General features: G+C 51.1%; 1 protein-coding gene across 7 annotated transcripts in view; it reads right to left on the bottom strand.

The window, feature by feature from the left end:
• Positions 1-486: 486 nt before the first annotated feature.
• SNX19 (sorting nexin 19) overlaps positions 487-12,929 on the bottom strand; it is a 133,388-nt gene continuing 120,945 nt past the window's right edge. For 3 of the 7 annotated variants that reach the window (XR_012651477.1, XR_012651493.1, XR_012651488.1), the window contains 2 exons: positions 6,866-7,025; positions 487-1,585 (listed from right to left, as the gene is read on the bottom strand). The gene's annotated coding sequence lies outside the window, so the exon portion shown is untranslated. Of the gene's footprint in view, positions 1,586-4,070; positions 4,254-6,865; positions 7,026-12,929 lie in introns of those variants that run through there. The other 4 variants (XR_012651489.1, XR_012651490.1, XR_012651478.1 and 1 more) reach the window with 3 other exon arrangements.

Raw genomic sequence — 12,929 nt, 5'->3', positions numbered from 1 at the left:
TGGAAAATGCCTCTGCATTTTGATTCAAAGAAAAATAAGCCCACGCTTTTGATTGTGCAAGGAAAAAAAAAATAATTATATTTCTGAAAGCTGGATAATTTTAGCCAAACGTGGGGAACAGAATTTGAATAGGATCCATAGCCATTGGAAGGGCTTAAGAGAGCTTCGAAGAGTCTGCTGACAAGGGAGTATTAGCCTGTTGACACCTTTCAGATGCAATGAGTTGAGCTTACTGCTACAATACAAATAAGCAGTAGGGAGGATGACAGGCAAGCCCTTGCAGCTATAGGTGCCGTGAAAGCACGGATCCAGAAGACCGTCCCTGCATTAAACTTCTTGTGCGCTGGGACCTGGGGTGCTTCTGCCTTATCCTGAGCTTGTAGACTACCAAAAATAAAGGTTGGAAGAAAGGGATGGTGGGGAAAAAGAGCATAAAAGATAAAAGGACAGCGAGAAACACTGGTTTTTACAATTTAATTTCCTTCTTTGAGTGGGAGCTGCTTTAATAATATGCACAAAGAGTGAATAATACTTTAAAATATTCCCAGAGAATGAATAATATGTAATAATATTCACAGAGCATTTATTTGACTAATTTCCCCCAGTGTTTTTGGACCAAGATCTAACAGCCCTGGATCTTAAAGGGGAGATCTGCATTCGACTTCCTTGAGTCTGGATCAGGCCCCAACCACCTAACGAACCTGTGTTCAAGCAAGCATCACCAAAGGGTCAACCAATATACCTCCAGTAAATGGGTCACTTTTCCCTGCTGATCTGCAAATAAATTATCTGCCAGTAAATGGAACCAGAAGTGGCTTGGCCAGATGTTCCACCGGGGCCCCAGGGAGTCGTGGTGCAGAAAGGGTAAAATCGGGGCAGGGAGGGGGGAGATTAAAAAAAAGCCAATAAAAAATAAAATATTAACATCCCAACCTCATTTGCCGCTCGGTGCCTGCGTCGCGCTCACCTCCCCGGCCGCAGCAGCTGTGCCCGTGCTACGGAGCGAGGTGCAATGCCCCGTCTGGGAGAACATGCCAAAAGCAGGATACGGGAAAAGACTGTTTTCAAACACAGATGGATTAAACCTTTATTCCTTTTTAAATTACATTTTAATGCGCTGGCTACTCTGGAGATGTCAGCAGGGCATGCTGGGCTTGAATAGGTTTGGGGTGAGTGTCCCCAGGGCATCTTGCTAACCCCATCCAGAGTGACTCGGGTGGCCCTGGCAGATCTCTGTCCTCCCCAGCCCACCCTTCCCCATCCTCCTGTTATTTGCAAACTACTTTTGGCAGCTGTCGCAGCACCCACTCCTTGTGCCCCGCATCACTTCTAACTCCTCCAGGTCAGCTCCATCCCAATTTCGGTGCTGTGGGGGTCCCCAAAGCAGCTCCTCTTCCAGGTGGTGGGATGCCTCCCAGGGTTTGTCCCACGCGTACCTGCTCAGCTCCCGTCTCCCATGGGAGAAGCACGCAGGTTTAATGTCTCTGCACGTCCTGCAAGGCTGGGCTTGCTCCTCTTCCAAAACATGCAGCCACCTCTTGGAGCATTTTGTGTCCTTAACAGAGCTTCTTGAATCGAAGAATCGCTGTGAATTGAGCAAGAATTAAAAGGCTCGGTTACTTTGACAGCATAAATCAGGGCTAAATGTGTGCGATGCGTACCTGGAGCCCCCTCTGCCCTGCTGGGGGTAGCACTCTGCAACCCCAGACCCAGACGGTGACACTTTGGTGCAAGATGCCACCCTGCGAATAAAAAGAAACTCATAGATGGGTCTTGCATAAGACACGACATGTTGAGCAGTATGAGTGGAAAGGGGTTTCGGCACACCTGCAGCCTGACACTTCTTGGGGTTTTTGGTGGGCAGTTTGGCTGAGATGAGGTGACAGAGGGGCTGTTTGGGTACCTCAGTTGGCATTTATGTACAGGTGGGAGAGCTGGCAGAGGTAATTCGCCCTGACCTGCAAACCTCAGCGTGTGTCTCAGAGGGCGACAGGTCCGAGCGCTCTGCAACTCACCAGAAAGTGGAGATTTACAGATAAAGCAGAAGGACCTTTTATTTTGTTTTGTTTTTCCAGCTGGAAAGAGAAAGAGAAGGGAACGTTCCCACAGAGGATACAGCATATTTACAGGGGGTTTTTTTGCTTTTTTTATTGTGGTTGAGCTGAACTGTACCAAGTCACTTCAGCTCTCTCGAATGCAGGATTTTCTCACTTTCCGGTAAACTGCAGTTACCATGGAGAAGGCTGAGACAAGCCAAATGCAAAACATTGGAAACTACACCCAAACTCACCGCAGCCATATCAAACAGTTAATTAGAAAGACCGTCCATGTGTTTCCCATTCCCTGGAATGGTTTGAATCAATTGCCCTGTGATTTATCACCTGTTTTCTGTGTGAACGGTTCAGCTCTGCTCTTATGCATGTGTTGGAAAGGGGATTTGTGCTGTACAGTGAAGAAGGGAAGGGAGATATTAAGGACTTTTAAAAAAAAACCCAACCCAATCATCAAATAACCGATTCTGCCCCTTCCCGCAGTATAAATCTCCCACTGGAATGATACACTTAGGATTTTGATGGGATTTCTAGCCTCTAGCAAGAGGGAAAAAGGAGAGACAGCTTTTGCCTTGCTTTGATTTTGGAGAGTGGAAGATCATAGCGTGCCTAGCCATTCCCAGGTCTGTGTTATACTGTGCCCAGATGGAAATTCAGACCAGTGTGTTTCCCCGGGGCTGTTTCCTTTCCCACTGCACATGAAATTGGGCGGGTGGGTGGGAAGCAGGGAGGGGGTGGCTGGAGGGGAGAGGAGAGAGGGAAAAGAAGAAGAAGAAGAAGAAGAAATCCAAACTTCCCACAGGATCTCCTCTTGATGGGTGAGGTTGTCCACCCACTAAGCGGTAACACCTCGTCGCACATCGCGACGGTGGCAGAGATGCTTCAGTGACACGGCTTGTGGCCGGAAAGTCATCTGGAGATGGTCCTGGGCTGCCAGGCAGGGAGCAGAGTCCGTCCGTCTGTCCAAAGACATGGCTCTTCTCCAGCCTGCCCACGGTGAGCTGATGGCTGCGAATCCTCCTTCCCTGGGTGCCATCTCGTTTCGATGAACGCTTTGGGGTGACCTCTCCGCCGCTCAGGTGTCCCATCGCCATCATGGAAAGTGGCCGGCCGGCCAAGCGCATAACAGCGACAGGTTGATGGGAAAGAACCCGGAAAGTTTCATTCCTGAGCTTGCTGCGTCCTCCCTGCGTGAGCTGGGGCTGCAGCCCTGCCATTCCTCCGCTCCCCCTTCACGAGGCGAGGGGGAAAAAACACACCTCGGTCTCGCCTTGCGTGCAAGTGCTTCGAAGCAGGGTTGGTTCCTCCCACAGGGACAGTCCTAGCATCCAAAAGCAGCAAAAGATGTCTTGGAGAAGATCCCTCTGCGTTTCAGCTCTTTCCAAAGCAAGCTGACCTGGTTTTATCTCTGCCATCTCCTTTCGCATCCTAAACTGCCAAGCTGCGCCTTTGCGGTGGATTTGCGAGCCGGGATCACCCGAGATGAATGCGGCATTATTAGAGTCAGCCATTCCCCCGCACCCGTGCTCCAGTGAAGTCTTCTGGCTGGGATGTGTAGGGCTGATTGGAAATCCTGCACATTTATCTAACCCATCCCCCAAAGCAGCTGTTGGCCTGAAAGGTGGCTGCACCTCTCACGATCCACATTCCACCTTTCCTGCCAAGACCGGGGGAGAGAGGGAATAAAAGTTGCTTTCCTATCATTAGCAGATGATTGAAAAACCTTACAGCTCCCCCAGCCAAGCGTGAGACACCGGCCCCTTTAAGAGAGAACCAAAAGGGTTTCACTGGGGGGCTTGGGGGTGAGGGTCACACCTAAGAGGGCTGGAAATGGAGATTTGTGTAGAATCCCACAGCGCAGATGACGACAGAGAAAATCTCTATTCGAGGGGAAACTGAGGCAGCGACAAGCAACAAGAAGTGGAGCACAAGTGTGCCAAAATTCTCATTTATCCACACTCCTCTGTTCCCACAGTGAACATACAATGCATGCACTGGTTTAGCTTGAACTAAATTTACCTGTTCATCGCTCTGATTGCAGCCAGTCTCACTTCTGCCCTGACTCTGACCACGTAAGTGCAGCAAGTCCCCTATTTGGCACATGGGGGTATTTGCCCCATCTCTTCAGATCGTGCAGAGGTCTGGAGAAGGTCTCCTTCTTCAAGAGAAAAGGTCAGGTCTGTGCCTCAGTTTCCCCTCTCACTGCAAAGGAAACAGCTGGTGGGAGGGGACGCACAGTGCTGTCCTGGGAAGGTGTGAAGCAGTGACCCCCCTGTGAAATGGCTGAAAGACCTGGAAGGGCAGTTTGTTCTAGCTGGCAAGTTGCTGTTTTTATTGCCTGGGACCCTGCAACCTGCAAGGAAGGAAACTGGCCTCAAGCAGCAGGAAAAAAAAAGAAATTTCCCAGGAATTTCCAAAGGTTTTCCCACCCTGGGAAAAAATGAAAACAGCGGATGTGTGCCCTGAGATTGCTGCAACCCCTGGCACTACCCTAACCCACGAGACCCCAGCCCCAGCGTGACAGCCCTGGACCGGGGTTGAGATCCTGCAGCCAGCAGGGATTCTTTTGGTACAATCCTGCCGTACTTCACAGACGCTCATTAGAGTTGGAGGTACTTCTCGACACCCTCTCCCACATTTGCCGGAGCTGCTGCTCCCTGGGAAGCTTCTGCGCTGGATTTCATCTCAGCCTTGCAGCAGTGACCCTGCAAAACCGCAAAGAAACCACTGACGCCTCATTTTGGGGCTGCGGGATGTTCTCCCCAGCCTCAGGCTGTCAGCAAGAGCGAGCTCCACTTGCCGTTTCGGGACCCTATGATGAAAATGGACCTGTTTTTTACGGCTGTCGATGGGCAGAGCTGCTCGTGGGAAGTTTCCCAGCAAAGCTGAGCAAAGAGCAGGCGGTTTTGTTGGGGAAAAGGAGGAGAGGGGCTCTGCTGAAGGGCCCGAAACCTCCCAACAGGAGGGAAGAAAATGGCAGAGAGATTTGCAAGGCAAGAGGGAATGAGGCTTGCAAAGAGGAATGACCTCTGCAAAGTGCTCCGAGGAGAAGCAGCTTGGAAAGGAGGATCACAGCTACAGATGTGTGAGTGATGGATCCAAGATAATTCAGCTGGGATCCAGCTCAAATGGGCGGCTTTTCATCAGTGCATACGCTCCCTTCCATGACAGCTCCTCTTCAAACGCTCTGCTCTGACAGATTAAAACCCATTCCTCCTATCTTTGTTTTCCAAAACCAGAGTCAAGTCACTGGTCACTTTCCTTTCAAAAACATGGCCACGAAGCGTTGCGGCATTTAGGGGACTCCTTCCCTAATCTGAGGAGGGATGAAGCTTTGCATCAGGTTGCATTAACTTCCTTTGGTCTTACCCATTTTGGTGAGCATGTCTCTTAGGACTCTACCAGCACTGCACAAATCGAAATAGAGCTGTCAAAACTAGAAGCCTACACACATCCCAGGGGCTCACAGCGGCTGGCAACAGGGTGTTTGTCACCCCTGCAACCTGCAAGAAGTAATGAATATGGAGGAGCAGAGCCAGAATTTGCTTTACAGGCATACATACACCTTATCCACGGGCAAAAAAACCCTCAACCTGCTTAAAAACATGAAGAGCTAAACCTGCTTGATCTGCAGGTCCCGGTGTGCCGGTGTGACACGTGAAGGCTCTGCACAGGTGGGAGTGAGGGTATCGGGTGTTGCTGGCCAGAACGTGTGCGCTGTGAGATCCTGGAGTCGAGCCTCGTGATCTCAGACTCTGAAATAGCTTCAATTAAGGATAATCATCCAGGTGAGCACAGGGCACACTACATCCCTCCTCTGGGCAAGTAGTAGGATGCAAGTTTCTGTGTTTGGAGTCTAGGTTACACTGCCTTTTCATTTATCAGGGAGACGCTGTGGTTTTTGCATTTTATTATATTTGATGGGGTATTATTTTTTTCTCACTGGCTATTTGTTTGAGAAATTTCTCCCAGGGGAGCTTCTTTTGATCGCTTGGTTGCCAGACAGAATGACATCAGACAGACGCTCAGAGGAATGATAAAAAGGCAGAGCCTTATTTCTTAATAACAGCCTCTGGCAAAACACAGAGCAAAGTTAAACACACTGGAGAGCACCAGGCCCCGATCCTGCTTGGGGTACAGGGCAGGGAAGAGAGGAGGAGGCTGCTTGTCCCCAACTTGTGCACCAACACCCCCCCATTAGCCAGGGATACTGCCGAGGTGTCATACTCTTCTTCAAAGCAAAGGAGAAGGGGTGGCAGAGGATGCCAAGTCAAGTAGGTGCTAATGTCTTGCCCTGTCCTAATTATCCCTTATCATTTCACAGGGAAGCGGTCCTGTCTCCTCTACCCTGGTTTAGCCTAGATTTTCTGTTTAATCCTTGCACCCCACTGCGGCACTGTTACTGATGTCTCCAGCAGCCCCAGGGACTGACCCCCCAAAATGGTACCAGTTAAAGAAGATCTGAGGTCTTACTCGCAAAGGGGAAATCCTGTGCCTTGAGCAGCTCTCAGCCTCGTCCCTCACCCCCGTCCTGGCTGACAGAGGTTTAGCCAAGGATGTCCTCCCCAAAGGAGCACTTGCCAGCTTGCTTGCGTTGCAGGAGCTCACTCCAGTTACTAGTGGGTGGTTTTCTGCTTTGCCCTCCTCCTCAAAGGCCACTTGCCCCCGCTGTGAGCATTGCACCTTTCCTCCCCAACCCATAGCTGTCTTGATCTTCCCCTCCTTAGCGATGCAAAGGTTTGCTTGAGTTTCTGGATCTGTTCGTGCCAGAGTATGAGTGTGTATTGAAGTATAACACGTGAGGCATTGCTTACCTGTTTATTTTGAATTATTTCTTTGCCTGGAGCCAAGCCCCCAGGACGTGCCTTCAAGAGGAGTGGGTCTCTGTGCTGCTTGGGGCGTTTCGCAGCTCCCGAGTCCAGGATTTCCCAGCGTTTCCGCCGATTCCTTCTGCTCTCTTCCTCATACCAGCATCTGAAAGCAAGAGTTTAATGAGATGGTCAGATAGTCGCTTTTGGAGATGGGCAGAAGACCAGGAAATAAGTGATCAAAAGTTCACAGTTGCCTCAATACCCGATTACAGACATTGCAGAAATCCGATGGTTCCCAGTCAGAGCCCCTACAAAATTTGAAACTAAACTAAAAGCCATCTAAAGCTGTAGTTACATCTGGCTTTCAGTTTCTTTTCACTGCCTTCTCTTTTTAAGTTGCTCATAAATTCTTTGGATAAAATTCCTTTTGGGCTAAAGTTTTGTATGTTTGGACATTCCTCAAAAGTACATTTAAAAAAAAAAAGTAGAAAAACTGAGAAAATGGGTCTGGCAATTCACATATTTTGTCATGCAAAAATCCTGTCCTCCCCCCCACTTTCCCCAAACCTTTCTGCCCCCCGCTCTGGTCAGCCAGACTGCACCAGTGTGCAAACTGGAATAACATGGCCAGTGAGCTGCGTGAGACCTGTGGAGGGGCCGGGTGGAAGAGGACTCGGATCTCCTTCGTCCCAGTCCCTTCCTCCTGGCACTTTTGCAGAGAAACAGGCCAGATTATTTTCTTTACAGCTCCTCTCCCACGGTTGTTCCCTGCTCTGCGCCACCATGGGATGCAATGCAGAGGCAGGCAGATACGGGGTTTGCAGGCTGGGTAAGGAGGTGACAGAGTCTATAACAATTTTGGGATAGCATCAGCTAGGAAAAAACCTCATCCTGAACTCCCACAATCATATATAGCCCCCAATACACATGTATTCCCCAGCTAATACTCCGCTTCTCGACAACATGCAAAAGGTGGCACATGAAAATGCTAAAGCCCGCTGTCCTCTACACATTCAGGGTGAATTTGTGCTCTCACCACTCTAAGAGGTGGCTGAGATGGTTTCAGGTAAACATGAGTCTTTTGTGAGCATCGTCCAACAGCCTAGGTATACCAGAGGGCTTTCCGTCCTCTCTGTTTCCTTGCTGTGCTCTTATAAGCAGGCTTTGCGGAGGACTCCTGAAGAGCAACCAGTAAATAGTGCTGTAAAAGAATGTTCTCCCTCTCCTCTTTTTTTTTTTTTTTTTTAACGTACTGAATTATTTAGGAGCAGTAAGAAAAAGCAATGCAGCCAGCAGGAAGATCAAAGCGGGGATTGCCTGGGGTGGGAGCACTCCCTTCGCCCAGGAGCCGAGAACTTGCCCAGGGAACAGAGAGCCGGTTGTCAGCCCAACACAGGAGATCATTTTCCATTCATGCTCCACGACCATTGTCTGGACCACAATGGCCATCCCCAGCCTCGGGCAAGACGGTGGTACCACGCTCCGGTGGGTGTCCTGCCCGGCGGAGGATGGCTGTGCAGACAAGAGATACAGTGTGGTCACTCCTGGGTTGGGGAGGAAGGGGACGCACGCGTGAATTCAGACATACAGAGGGGAGTTTGTAGGAGTCTCGTATTTTCTGCTTTTGTTTGTGTTGATGCATTCCTCTAGGCTGAATTCCCGCTGTTCTGGTCAAGTCTGCAGAACATGGACACCCTGGTTTAAGGTCTAACACGCAAATACAGTACTTGAATAAGTAAATCCACCAAAACTTAGTTCTTATAGATTTATGGGATCAAATTTCTCTTCCAGTTTTTTCAAGGGTGCCTGTAGCATTCAAGACCGGTGATATGAATCAGGATTTCTCCAACTGAGGGCAAGTTTGGGAAGGGCCTTTGTGTACTTCAGATGGTTTTGCCTCACTTAAATGACTCTGCTTCATCTGCAGATGCCTTAAAGAAGCTTAAAAATTGTGGTTTTGTCTCCGAGCTTTGGAGAGAGAGCAGGACCTGCTTTACCCCCTCAAGGATGCTCTCACAGCAGGGATCCTCTATCCACACCCAGAACTGTCCTGGCAGTTAAATTAAGGTCCTTAATACAGCACTTGTCTTCCTTGGCCTCTTCCAAGCCCTTCAACTCGAATGCAAACACAGCTTTACCGCTGCCCACAAGCACAGGGAGATGGCTTGACCCTGTGGGGTTAATAAATCTGGATCTGAGAAAAAAAAAACCCAAAACCTAGGCGGGGAAAAATACCCCAACGAGACCCCAGCCCCAATGCCCGGTATCACATCTCCTGCTGCTAAAAACCATCCGGCTCCAGCCGAGATGGACCCTGGGCTGCAGGCGACTGGCCTCATATGAAACAGATGATCTTGAGAGGTCTTGGAAGAGCTGGCGGGGCCGGAGGCGTCCCTGGAAGCAGCACTCCGGGGTGGGGAAGGGCAGCAGGAGGGTGGGACGGCAAAGGCTTCTTCCAGGAAAGAGCCAGCTGAGATTATTACACGCAGCTTGATGGAATTTCCAACAAAAAGGGGCCTGGGAAGGCTGGGGTGAGAGACGGGCTTTCCTGGAAAGAGGGGGGGTCTGGGTGACTGTAATCTGGACAACACATGTGCACCCTCCTTGCCTCCGTGAACCCCCTCTGCTTTCTCCTCCCTGCTCCCGATTTTCCAAAAGGTGGAAAGTTTCCATTCCTGCCTGCTCCGGTGCCTGCGGGTTTACGCTGTCCTCCAGCTCAACACCCTGAGGGAATGGAGTTGCTGGCCGAACTACCATCAGCTGGAAGAAACAGGTGCCCAAGGGCTGGCAGGGAGAGCCCCCCGAAAGCAGACCTCGACCCCCCCTGCCCTGAAAGAGCCAGGCGAGCAAACACGTGCTCCCCAAAATCACGATTCCTGCATCCGGCATTGCCCAGAAACATTGCCTGAGAGTTAGGCTATTAATAACTGCAGCAATAACGCTTAACACGTGGACTGTGCCTTTTGCTGTCCAACTGCCTTTCCTGCATTAACCACCTAATTAACTGATAGGGGAAGGAAGCAGGGAACAGCTTTTTAAGTCGGAGCCACAATGAGAGACGAAGGACGCAGGACGCATTTCCCCAAACTTAAATTTGACCCTTTTTCCTCTTGCCAAAACAAGCAAACAAACAAATATCTGAAAGTTCAGCATGGCTTTTTGTGGGACTATGAGCGATGAGGACAATGCGAATTTTACAACCCATCTGCAAGATCGCTTTGCTGGCAGCCTGCAGGGACAGAGATGGGAGCGTTGGCTCCGATGGAGGACGACTCCACGTACACGGTTGCCTTTGCCCCGGGGACAACGCGGGTGACAGGACATAGAACAATGGCCTGGGACGGAGCTGAAAGGTTTTGACAGCAGCTTAAATCGGGAATCAGCAACATTCTTTCCCCTGGAGGTTACCGTGGCATAGATTAAAGGAGGACTAAAGTTCAAGGAAAACGTGAGCCAGCATTGCGCAATGCTGGCAAAAGGTCCCCTTTTGCGGAGAACGCTTTGAAAGCTTTGAGGATGTGGGGAAGAAGAACTGTGACCCCATTTTTAGCTTTTTTTCCTACCACTGTGCCACCCAGATGGCCTCCAGCAGGTCCAGGTGGATCTGCTGACCTTTCCAACAGCGGCCCTGCCATTTGTCAGTGCGAAGGGATGAGGCGAGGCGACGGAGGGGTTTCCTTTCTCTGATGGCCCTGTTGTCACACAGCCTGCTCTGGGGACATGCAGCTCGGGCGAAACCAAGGCAAGAGGCTGTTCCCCACACCTCCTCTGACAGACAATTTGGGATGCTGGTATAGTTTGGGATTTCTTGGGTTTAGATACAAAAGGGGGTTCGTTTTCGGTGCTCAACCACAAATAGGGGTCCAGGTCTCTCTGCAATGTCTACCTGCGTCTTTGGGACCTAACCACCCATGAGTGCGTAGCTCGGCATCCCTGTCCTGGACTTGTTCTACCTAGCTTTCCATCGCAGACCACGATACCTATTTTCTGAGCAAAAGCCATCTCAAACCTGTCCTGCTGTTGCTAAGGAGGATTTGGGTTTCAGCTGCCAGAGAGATTACTGCCTGTGCATCCTCTGAGCTGCTGGTGCCTTACAGACCCTCATAGCCATACGTAAAACCCACGGTCCCCCTCTGTGAACCTCCTGCTTTGTGCTCGGTCACTTGATCCTGCAAAAGGGTTTGCAGTCCCGAGAGGGCTGAGGGTCCTGGGTGGTTTAGGGGAAGAAGGACCCCAGAAGGGTCCTGGCGTCCATTGCAAGGAAACCTTGCAGGAGGGGAGGTTTCTCATGGGGGTTTTACAGTTTCTTCTCCATTCTGCCCTGCCGTCAGATCTGTGCAAGCCCCCGAGGCTGTCCCACACCGACACACGCACAGGCACGAGGAGGTGCCGTGGATGAGACCTCGGGTCGCAGCTCTTCCCCTCTCTCCCTGCTGTTGGAATCTGCAAACTCAGCAGCAGCCGCCGCGCAGCCTGCGAGCCGGGAGCTGCTGGATTTCCCTGCGGCAGCGTGGTGGCCCGGAGCCGAAGCATGTCCAGTGATTGCAGCGGGGCTCTCCACCCCATGAAAAAATCATCCCTGGCAGGGTAGGCAAGGGAGAAAGTAACATGCCCAGCGTAGCTGGAATTAAGAAATTCCCTTCTCTCCCTGCAGACAGAGACATGAGACTCTAACATGCAAGACCACTCACGCCTGCAGTTTCACCACGGCCGGATGAAATCTAGGAGATAGGTTAGGAAAGCAGAGGCCCGGCTTTGATGTGCAACCACCGCCCGTCTCCTTTCTGTTACGCCTTCTCCCTTATGCCAAACCACTATAATAGATGCTTCTCCTCTGCCCCCACGATTCGGGGGTCCCTGCACAGATGAATTCATCACTCAGATAACTATCCAGCAGCCACAAGGTGGGGAAGGCCAAGGTAAATACGCATCCATCCATCGGCAGAGGCATGACGAAGCTCTCCCCCTCTTTGAGGGATTCACCCTGGGAGTTCAATCACAAAGCGATGGCTGTAGCGAGGCAGAGGGGGAGGGAAGTCAGCGCTCACCAAGATGGATCAACCCTGCAAATCCCATGGAGCCACAGAGGATGCTACCAGCATCCTTGCCAACATGATTCACTGGGGAGGAGCACAGCCCACCTCTGAGGTGGTCCCAGCCTTTGCCAACCAAAGTGATCTTCTCCCGCAAAAGTTGCCAAGGGGAAGGTTTTGGTGCTGCATGTGCTGGTAGCTTCGGCGAGAAGGCAGCAAGGACGGGACAGGTGCCGCCAGCTCACAGCCATTGACCTTTCTGAACTGTAGAAAAACAAAAATGGCATCCTTGTGGTTTAAAACATCCCCCCAAAAGGACAAAAAGGAAAGGGAAAGCGAGACAAATTCCTATGAAGACAACAAAGCCCTGAGTGTGTCTTCACCGTGTCTTCCCATCTTGCCTTCCCACGGAGGCACGGAGGGACCCTGGTTGATCTCCAGACCCCAGCTGGACAAGCAGCAAAAATTTTCCAACGCAACAAACTGGCTGATCCATGTGACGCAGGGAGCTGCCTCCTGAGCAGAGGGGCACCGAGCAAGATGCTCCCTCCCTCGCCCACCCCCATTGCAAGGAGCAAGAATTTGTGGCCTGCTGGGCCAAGCGAGATAAAAGATGTGCCGTCACCACGTGGCACGGAGGGGCTTCTCTGGGGGATGCTGGGACTGAAGGGATGGGGTTTTTTGGCTAAGCTGGGAGGATGAGTCAGGCTGAGGGTTCACAGCCGACCCAAAGGCAAATCGGGGTGGAAGGAGCTGGGCTGCCCAGTACCAGGCGTTAGCCAGTAGAGAGCGGGGTTGGTAACCACAACCCCACGCACATGTCTCATGTCTCCTGACCAGCTCTCCCAGCTGCTCTCATCAGGACTAATTTTAATCTTGATTAATCCATTCTTTCCACAGACTGTCAGCACATGACATGCCTCAAGGAGGACTCTTCCACCTCCCACCTCATACCAGTAAAGCCTGTTGGGTGCAAACCCCTCAGAGAGCTGCTCTACCTAGAGCTGGGTTGGTCCCTCTTCTGATAAGGGTGA

Source organism: Buteo buteo, chromosome 9 (genome assembly GCF_964188355.1).
Source record: "Buteo buteo chromosome 9, bButBut1.hap1.1, whole genome shotgun sequence".
Taxonomy (NCBI): Eukaryota; Metazoa; Chordata; class Aves; order Accipitriformes; family Accipitridae; genus Buteo; species Buteo buteo.
This window is presented reverse-complemented; position numbering and strand designations above follow the sequence as displayed.